Source organism: Saimiri boliviensis, chromosome 8 (genome assembly GCF_048565385.1).
Source record: "Saimiri boliviensis isolate mSaiBol1 chromosome 8, mSaiBol1.pri, whole genome shotgun sequence".
Taxonomy (NCBI): Eukaryota; Metazoa; Chordata; class Mammalia; order Primates; family Cebidae; genus Saimiri; species Saimiri boliviensis.
This window is the reverse complement of record NC_133456.1, coordinates 78,806,857-78,818,071: the sequence shown is the minus strand read 5'-3', so window position 1 is coordinate 78,818,071 and position 11,215 is coordinate 78,806,857.

Below are 11,215 nucleotides of genomic sequence, written 5' to 3'. Positions count from 1 at the left end.
GGGTAAAGCAGCTTTGAAATGAATAAGACCTTGTCCTGGGCTGAGTAGTATAAAGGATGTTAGGTGGAAAGAGAAGTAAACTTGAAACATAGCACTGGTTCTGCCACTGATGAGCCAGGTGAGCCATGGAGAACCCCACCCACTGTTTCTTCATTCATAAAGCAAAGGCATTAGACCCATGCAGTGGTTCTTAGCCATAACAGCATGTTAGAATCACCTGGGAGCTTTTGAAACTTCCCAATTTCAAGGCCCCACCCAAATTAAGGGAATCAGAAATTCTGAGAGCAGAGTCCAAGCACGAGCACCCCAGAGGATTTCAACATACTGTCTGGATTGCAAACCACAGGCCTATGTCATCTCTCAGGATCAATCTTGTCCCAAACATTTTCTGAGTAACACTAATCCAGGCATTTCAGAGATTTCCTGTCAGTTCACCCCTTCGCTAATGTTTTTGCTTTATTTTCTGGTTTGGAATTTGGGTTTCTTGTTTGTGTTTGTGGGGAAAAGGAAGAGTTAAAGAGAGGAGGTCTTCAGATGCTTTCGTCATGTTACTTTGGCAAATGAACTTCTTTCTTGCCATTCTCTATTATTTTTAATTTACCTCCAAAGAATAGTCAATAACACAAAGTAATTACTGTTTAAATGAACAGGCTTCTCTTTAACAATGTGAGTTCGAGAGGATACGTGGTTATTTATAAAGTGAAGCCTGCATTATTCTTTTTAATTTGCAGTTTTCAGGAAAGTCCTTAGCTAAACCTTAAGCTTGCTTCATTTATTTTTAATTGAACAGTATTTCTGTGATTTTAGTTCACTTATGTTGTTATTTTTGTAACGTATTGCTTTGTTCCCCTTTTCCAAAATAGAGAAAAAAAATGAACACACATTCACAGCCCCACACACACCAATTTAGGAAAGATGAAGTTTGAAAACTGTGCTCATATCTCTTAGACAAGCTGACCTGGAATAGAACACATTGCCATCTAAAGAGGCTTTTATTTATCTTTTGAAGTCATTTTTGTGAATTAAATTTCCTGTTTCTATTAATGCTGTGCTTTTTCTAAATGTCTATTGACTGCTTGACTCTATTTAAAAAATCCAACAGCCTGTAGGTGATCTGAGTCAAGCAGACGTCTGAACCAAGGGTGGGAAATAGCAGAGAGTACTTCCTGGAAGATGAGGGTGAAATACAGCAAGAGTGGTAGTTTTTAAAATTATTATTTATGATAATTTTTACCACAATATTTATTTATTTGATAATAAAACTAAAACATTAATGAAGAAAGTAGAAAAATATTAAAAAGTAGAAATAATTATTTTAAATATTATAATAGTCACGTTATGCAAAAGCCGAGCTTCCTAATAATTTGATGTGACTTCTCTAGCCTTTTTTCCTTTCCCAGATATAGGCTTTGGGGTTTCTTCTTTTTTTTATTTTTTTGCATAGCATCATGTAAAATTATTTACTGGTTATTATTTATCTAGTAAATAATTTTACATGATGCTATGCAAAAAATATATATATTTACATGACTATTAAATAATAGTTATTATTTATCATGAGAGAGAGAGAGAGACGGGGTTTTACTCCTGTCACCCAGACTGGAGTGCAGTAGCATGCTCTCATCTCACCACTACCTCCACCTCTTAGGCTCAAGCAATTCTCCTGCCTAAGCCTCTCGAGTAGCTGTGACTACTGAGACATGCCACCATGCCCAGCAAATTTTTGTATTTTTTTGTAGAGATGGGGTATGTCCATGCTGCCTAGCCTAGTCTCCAACTCTTGAGCTCAAGTGATCCACCCACCTCGACCTTCCAAAGTGCAGGATTATAGGCATGAGCCACCATGCTGGCCTCACATAATATTTTTAAGAATCTAATATGTGCAATGTATTTTCTGCAACAATAGAAAAGTTGCCTCTGGAGTTGTTGCAACCCAGGAGCTATGAATAAAATAGACAAAAATTCCTTCCTTTCAGGAAGTTACATTCTAGATAAGGAATGCAGATAATAAAATGGACATACTAAATACATAGCTTATTAAACAGTGATAAAGCTAAACTACATAGTCAAGGAGTATTGAGAAGGTTGGAGGAGGTAACGGTTTAAAACAAGGTGGCAATGGAAGTCCTCAATGAGAAGGTGATGTTTAAGAAATAATTTAAACGACGTGAAGCAAATCAAGTGGTACCTGGTAGGAAAGTATTCCAGAAATAGCATGTGCAAGTTCTCTAAGGTAGAATCACGTACAAAATGTTCAAAAAAGAGCAGAGGCCAGTGCAGCTGCAATGAAGTAAGCCAGGAAGATAGTATTTTAAGATGAAACCATAAAGCAAAAGAGATTTAAAATGTATAGGGCATGACAGACCATTGTAAAGACTTCAACTTTTACTTTGAATGAAAGCAAAAGATGTTGTTAAGTTGTGAGCAAAGGAAACAGATCTAAATTGAGATGTAGTAGGATTATTCTTCCTGGTGTGTTGAAAATAGACCATAAGTGGATATAAGGAGAGAAGCAATGAGTTCATATAGAAGGTTATTACAATAATCCAGGCAAGAGATAGCTTGGTAACTGCCCTATGTCGTAGGAAGAAGAGGTTAGAATTTGTGTATTATTTTACAGTAGAGCTAACTGGTTTTGCTGATTGACTACATGTGAGATATGATGGTAAAAGATCAGTCAAAAATGATTCCAAAGCTTTTCACCTAAGAAATTGATAGGATGGAGCAGACAAAAAAGAAAGTGGGAAGACAGAGAGAATGGGTTTGAAAGAGAAAGTCAGAAATTTCATTTTGGATGCGATAATCTTTCTTTCCTTCCTTCCCTTCCTCTCTCCCTCTCTTTTCTCTTTCTTTCTCTCTCTCTCTCTCTCTTTCTTTTATCTCTTTCTTTCTTTCTTCTTTCTTTTCTTTTTTCTTTTCCTTCATGGTGAGAAATGGTAAAGAATAAGCTTTCTTTTTGACAGAGTCTTGTTCTGTGGCCCAGGCTGGAGTGCAGTGGTGTGATAGCTCACTGGAACCTCCACCTCTGGAGTTTAAGAAATTCTCCCACCTCCGCCTCCAGAGTAGCTGGGATTACAGACATGAGCCACCACACCTGGCTAATTTTTGTATTTTTAGTAGAGGCTGAGTTTCACCATTTTTGCCAGGCTGGTCTTGAACTCTTGACCTCAGGTGATCCACCCACCTCTGCCTCCCAAAATGCTGGGATTACAGGCATGAGTCGCCACAGCCAACCTAGATGCAGTAATCTTAAAATGCCTATTGCACATCAGAGTAGAGATGTCCAGTAAGCAATAAAAACACAGGTACATGTTAAGAATGAGAATGAAGGAAAGGATTTCCAGAGAATAGAGTAACAAAACATCTGTTTCACAGGATTGAGTCAAGTTGAAAATGTGCCCCAGTCTTTAGACATTTAAATCGATCGTTACATTATCACTAGGCTAACTGGTTAATAATGGCAGAAACCAAATTTATTTTTCTCATTACTGAATTCTTCTTTTACTATCTCTAAAATTTTTCATTTTTTTTTTCTCTGTGAGAGTATCATCAAAGAAATCTGGTGTGTTAGGGTCACAGACCAGCCCTGCATTCTGATCCTGAGGCTGCCCTTTTGATGACTGCATCTTTATAATTTAATGTGATGGAAACCAAATGTGTCAATTTAAGTATTCTGGGAAAGAGGATGCCAAGACAGAGTTAGACTTGCAAAAGCATGATGGCTAATATGTGTAGTGGGGGAAAAAGAAAAAAAAAAAAAAAAAAAAAAGGAAAAGGCAGCAGGAGCAGATAGAAAAAATCTTTTCCAGGGATCAGCAGGGATTGGCAAACCTTTCTGTGCAAATGACCAGAAAGAAGATATTTCAGGCTTTGTGGGTCACATAAATTTTCTATTATATGTTCCTATTTTTTGTTGCTTGTATTATTCTTTAAAATATGTAAATCATTCTTAGTTTCTGGGTCATACAAAAAACAGGCTGTGGACCAGATTTAGCAAATATAGCCTGGTCTGACACCTGTGAATGGAGAGTAGGAAAGCAGGAGAATTATATCAGAAAAACTTCAGGCTGAAGAGTGGCTCTCATAAAGCCTTATGGCCAGCCCATGGGGAGTTCTTGCTTAAAGGACATCCATAAGGTAGTCCTGCACTGGGTGGCAATGGTCACTTCCTAATACCCCCACTGTACTTACTCATTATCTGTGAGCTGTTAAAAGTGTGGCTTTAACTAGAAAGTTGCAGCAGATGGCAACAGTACTACAGAGGAAAGCTGTCAGCAAACTGCTCCCCCGCCCCTACTCCCACTCCATGGCAGATTCTTACTTGAAGAGCAACATACCTCCTGAATGTCACATGAAAGTACACAGCATGAGCCAATAGAGGTTTGGTTTACCTCACCTACCAAGTCGTCCCAAGGTAGGTAGTAGACAGATGCTTTGGTGAATTTGTAATATCATTGTTCAAGCATCTTCTATCTTTGTCATTGTCAGTGTATGGCTTCCATTCTCATGGCTATTTCATGGTTCAGGAAGGTTACTCTACCTTCACTCTTATCACCTTATTCAAGTCAAGAAGATGAAGAAGCAAAGGAAGAACAAGGCAAAAAGGAGAAAGGAATGGTATCTATCTATCTATATTTTTTCTGACATATATATATATGTCAGAAAATTAAACTTTTTCATAAATCCTCAGTGGGTAGAAAACTGAAGAGTGGGATAGAATAGAGAGTACAAATAGACCTAAGCATATATGGAATTGATGTAAGACATGATAGTATTATAGATCAACAGGAAAATGAGGGATGCTTCAATATACGCTGTGGGGCAAGTAGATATTTATAGAAAAACTAACAAACAAACATGGTCTCTAATCCATACTATACACAAAAATTCACTTTACATGGATTAAGAACTCAAATATTTAAAAAGTTAAAATTTTCAGAAAAAAATACAGGAGAATAAATTTCTTACCATGAATTAAAGAATTTTTCTAATTAAATAAGACACAACAATCCTTAAAAACTAGTTATATACAATTATATTAAAATGAAGGACTCTATTCATCAAAGACAAAATAGAAACATCAGCAGGGAATCCAAAATTAGGAAGAATAACCACCACGTAGTATATAATAAACAAAGACTTCATTTCAAGAATATTTTAAAAGACCAACAAATCAATTATAACAAATACAACCAAATGGAAAAAAAGCAAAAGTCATGCAAAGTCGTTTTGCAAAAGATAAATGAGATAAGCTTATTAAAATATGAAAATATGCTCAGTCTTATTAAGAACTTTAATAATAAAACCTTATTAGTAAAATTAATGAAGAATGCAAATTTAAACCAAACTCATATGTCCACCAGATTGGCAAAATGCATTAAGTCTGACATGCACACAAATGTTGTAGGAAATGTGGATTAATGATGGTGTCTCAATTGGTCTAACAAATTTTGAAAGGAATATTAATATTATACTGTAAATTTAAACATCTAACTTCATATTAAAATGCCCTAGTAAGCATACACCTTTGAGAACTCCTGATATATGTATATCAAGGTATACATATAAGAATGAGAATCTTTGAGGAATCACATCTTCCACTATGGTTGATCTAATATACACTCCCACCAACATTGTAAAAGCGTTCCTATTTCTCCACATCCTCTCCAGCATCTGTTTTCTGATTTTTTAATGATCGCCATTCTAACTGGCCTGAGATGGTATCTCACTGTGGTTTTGATTTGCATTTCTCTAATGACCAGCGATGATGAATTTTTTCTCATACGTTTGTTGGCCGCATAAATGTCTCCTTTTGAGAACTGTCTGTTCATATCCTTCAACCACTTTTTGATGGGGTTGTTTCTTTCCTGCAAATTTGTTTAAATTCTTTGTAGATTCTGGATATTAGCCCTTTGTCAGATCAGTAGATTACAGAAATTTTCTCCCATTCTGTAGGCTGCCCGTTCACTCTGATGATAGTTTCTTCTGCTGTGCAGAAGCACTTCAGAACTAGAAACACCATTTGACCCAGCAATCCCATGACTGGGTATATACTCAAAGGATTATTAATCATTCTATTATAAAGACACATGCACACATATGTTTATTGTGGCACGGATCACAATAGCAAAGACTTGAAACCAACCCAAATGCCCATCAATGATAGACTAGATAATTTATTTTGTGTTTAATATGGGTCAAATCCTGATCCAAACAGTATTAAGAGTTGAGTAAGACACAGCCTGTGTCTCAGGGTTACCTTGTTGCAAAAACCCGGAGTAGCACCATTCTGTCTTTGGTCCTACAGTTTATTCTCTATGTAGCAGCAAGATCTTTGCAAAACGTAAGTTAGAAAATTATCTTATTACTCTACTGTTCACAATCCTCCAAGATTTCCAATTCACTTAAAATTAAATCTGACACTAGCTACTTTCCCATCCTTATACGTTATTACTCTCCTCCTAGACCATCCCGACCTGGCCATACTGGTCTCCTTGCTATTTCTGAGATGCAGCAAGTGTACATCGTAAACTTAACTGCTTTTTTTGCCAGCATCAGTTTTCTCCCAGAAGAATATTCTGATAGAAAAAGACCTCTCTGATAACCCTATATAAAGTAGCCACCATGACCCTGTTCTCTTTCCCTGCTTTATTTTTCTTTGTAACATGACAAGAATGACGGAATACTTTTTATTCATGCATTACTGTATTGCCTGACTGTTCCATCAGAATGAATGCTTTATAAAAGCAGCTATGCTATATGTTTATGTGTTTTACTTTTGTTCGTTATTGTATCACAAATGTTTAGGACAGTGCCTATCACATAGTAGAGCTCAAATAGTAACTAGTAAATAAATTAATAAACTAATTAATAATTATTAAGGTAGAGTATATGACTGAAGTCAGATCAATGAGGCTGCATTTTAGATCTTTTACTATAATTATCACTGAAGAAAACTCTTTATCAAGAAGATTTAAAAAAAAAAAGCCTAAAGCCAATAAAAAAAACAAATGAATGCAACTCTATGAAAAAAGCAGAACTGAAAGCTGGAGAGGTACAATACCTGATTACATAAAGCAAGCCTCTTGATCCAGCCCTACATAGAGTGAGTTATAACTCCAGAATTTTCAGTTTTATGCACATATAAATTTCATATTTTCTTAAGGTATTTTGACTTGTATTTCTATTACTTACTTCTGAAAGAGTTCTGACTAATACATTCACTGACATCCTTTTATTCAAATAGGTAGATTGAGACCTGAAAGAAAGGGTTTTGCCCAAACTCACAAAAATAATGGAACTATGGTGTAAGCTTGGATCTTCTGAGTTCAAGTACTGATCTATTTCTTCTGTATTGCTTAGCTAACTGCACAAGCAAATTTCAACTCTTCATGATCTCAGGTTGTACATTTACAAAATAGCCTGGTATTGCAGCCAGGAATCCTAGGAAATTAAGTAGGTTGAGATTAACTTTCTTATGCTATTTAATCGTTTTAAGCCTAAACTCCTACCTCACTGTGAGGGAGTCCAACTCTGAAAAATAAATAAATAAATAAATAAATAAATAAATAAATAAATAAATAAATAAATCCTCCCAAGAAAACGTTAGAATTAACCCTCTCTGTCCAACTTAAGCTATACAGTTGTTAAGGAAAGAAAATTTGCTTTTATAAAGGTTCTCTTTTCCTCTAAAACTGGTATCATTCATGCTTTTATTCTCTGAGTTTATTGCAGGTCATAGATATTTTAAATCACTGTATTCTGATTAATGTAATCAGCTATTGTTTTTGTGTATTATTGTGTACCTGACAACCCCCACATTCTCATCTTGAGATTGTCAGAGAAATGACAAAGTATCTTGCTTGGTACCTGGAACTTAGTAGGCATCTGATAACTTACATTCATTAAATACAAACATGAGTGTGTCTTGTCTATAGTACTATAACATTTTATAGAAAAATCTTCTTAATTTTTATAATTTTCCAGCACTGAGATAATTCCTCCATTGAATTCCCATGTTTTCAGTGTATTATCTGTTAGAACATGATTAAAATAAAGCTAGAAAAGAGCAATAGTCTCCACATTATATTTTGAGTTTTCTGGAGAAGGAAACAATAAACTGTGGTGTTAGACTTTATGTTTTAATCCTCATATTTCTTACTTTCTTACTGAGTTTGTAAGTCATTTTTAAAAGCTCTATTTAATCCAGTTTTTATAAGTCATGAGGTTTATAGTTTAAATTAAACTACTTAACATAATAAGAACAATGTAAATTGCCAGAATCAATAATATGGTTCTATGGAAAAGATTAGGGTAAAAAATGTTCTTCAGATCAAATTGTTTTTAAACTAAAATATAAAAGTAATGTTTATTGAATATATTAATAACGTATAAAACAATAATTTCAAACTTTTGAAGAAAGTTTATTTTGTTAATTATTTAAACAGGATGTGTTTTGGAGCCTGTTTTTATTATTAATGGCTTTTAAAACTCTCCTTATTTAAAAAAATAAATAAATAAGAGCATGCATTGTCCACAAATTTAAAAATTAAATTAATTTACATTTAATATTAAAGTTTTATACAATGCTTATTCACTTTATCTATTAATACATTGTCTTTCAGTGCCAATTAACCTCTTACACAATCAAAAGTATGAATTAAGTGTCCACAGTTATCAACTACATGCAGTGTGCTCTGAACACTTATTTAATAGGAGCAGCTTAAATTGTTACTTTTTTAACTTGAACTAAGTATCTACTTCGACAGTCATGAGGTCGGCATTTTGCTGTGTAAAGATTATAAGACATGGTTTAGATTTGAAATACTTTAGAGGAAAGCATTTTAAGTTAAATACAAACACAAAAATCTACCCTAGCTGAAAAATCCCCGCCGATTAGGGTAAATCCCAACAGGAAGCAATACTCAGGACAACAGCCTCCGGTTTCTCCTTCCAGACATTCTGTCAAGGCTTCTTAACTAAAACTTATCTAAAACCACCTGAATTTAAAACTCCAGACTCATTTGTTTTTTAAGCTCTACATGATATACAGTACTTGCTCAGTATTTCCACTAAGATGTCTAATAGGAATCTCAAACTAAACATGAACAAAACTAAATTATTGATCCCATTTCTCCTCCTTTCCTCCCTCTTTCAGCCTCTTTGTACCCCACCAACAGCAAATTAAACAAAAACCTGAGATTCTACTCTTCTCAGCTTAAATGTATCTGTTTCTTTAGCCAGCGAGCCAAAGTCTTGACGATACTCTTGAATACATTCTCTCATACACTATGTCCAATCCATTATTAAATCCTGTTAGCTATAGTTTACAGTTTACCTCAAATCTGATCTTGCTCACTTCTCAACTGGACATTAGTCCAATCCCCATAGTCTCTCATTTGGATGATTAATATTTTATTGGGCCTTTCCATTGTTCACTGGACTTTAATCCTTGTCCACTCATGGTCTAATTTCCAGACAGCAGTATGACTATCTTACAACTCAATTCATAATTGTGTTTCTCTTCTCCTCAAAACCATCTAAGGTTTTTACATTTAGAATAAAGTTCAAATTCTGCACCTTGGAGTATGATCTACAAGGTCCTATATATTACATGGCCTGATATAGTTTGGCTTCATGTTCCCACCCAACTATAATCTCAAATAGTAATCACCAGGAGTTGAGAGAGGGATACGGTGGGAGATGGTTGGATCATAGGGGCGGTTCCTCCATACTGTTCTTGTGATAGTGAGGGTTCTCATGATGGTGTATAAGGTGTTCTTCCCCCTTCACTTCCTTTACACACTCTCTCATCTACTTCCATGTAAGATGCGCCTGTTTCTCCTTCCACCATGATTGAGAGTTTTCTGAGGCTTCCCCAGCCATATGGAAATATGAGTCCAATAAACATCTTTTCTTTAAAATTTACCCATCTTGACTAGTTCTTTATAGCAGTGTGAAAATAGACTAATACAGTAAATTGGTACTGAGGCAGTGAGGTGCTTCTATAAAGATGTAGAAAATGTAGAAGCCACTTTGGAACTCAGTAACAGGCAGAGGTTGGAACAGTTTGGAGGGCTCAGAAAAAGACAGAAACATGTGGGAAAGTTTGGAACTTCCTAGAGACTTGTTGAATGGTTTTGACCAAAATGCTGATAGTGATGTGGACAATGAAGCCCAGGCTGAGGTGGTCTCAGATGGAGATGAGGAACTTATTGGGAATGGAAATGAAGATCACTTTATCTATGCTTTAACAAAGAGATTGGTGGCATTTTGCCCCTTTGCTAGAGATCTGTGAAACATTGAACTTAAGAGAGATGATCTGAAATTGGAACTTATATTTAAAAAGGAAGTAGAGCATAAATGTTGGAAAAATTTGTAGCCTAATGATGCTATAGAAAAGAAAACTTCATTTTCTGGGAAGAAATTCAAGCTGGCTGCAGAAATTTGCATAAATAATGAGAAGACATACATTAATAGCCAACACAATGAAGAAAACATCTCCAGGGCATGTCAGAGTTCTTTGAGGCAGTCCCTTCCATCACAGGTCCAGAGACCTAAGAGGAAAAACTGGTTTCATGGGCTGCGCCCAGGGCCTCACTGCTGTATGCACCCTTGAAACTTGGTGCCATGCATTCCAGCTGTGGCTGAAAGGGGCCAAGGTGCAGCTTGGGTTATTTTTGCAGAGAGGGCAAAATCCAAGCCTTGGTGGTTTCCAGGTGGTGTTGTGCCTGTAAGTCCACAGAAGTCAATAACTGAGGTGTGGGAACCTCAACCTGAATTTCAGAGGATGCATGAAACTGCCTGGATGCCCAGGCAGAAGCCTGCTGCAGGATCAGAGCCTTCATGGAGAACCTCTGCTAGGATGGTGCAGAAGGCAAATAAATGTGGGGTTGGAGGCCCCACACAGAGTCCATACTGCCTAGCAGAGCTATGAAGAAAGGATCACCATCCTTCAGACCCTGGAATGATAGATCCACCCACAGCTTACAATGCATACCTGGAAAAGCCACAGGCCACTGAATACCAGCCCATGAAGGAGCTGTCTAAGACTGTGGGGGCCCACCCCCCTAATCAGTGTGCCCTGGATGTGAGACATGGAGTCAAGAAGACTATTTTGAAGCTGTAAGATTTAATAACTGCCCTATTGGGTTTTGGAGTTGCATGGGGCCTATAGCACGTCTGTTTTGGCCAATTTTTTCCATTTGAAATAGTG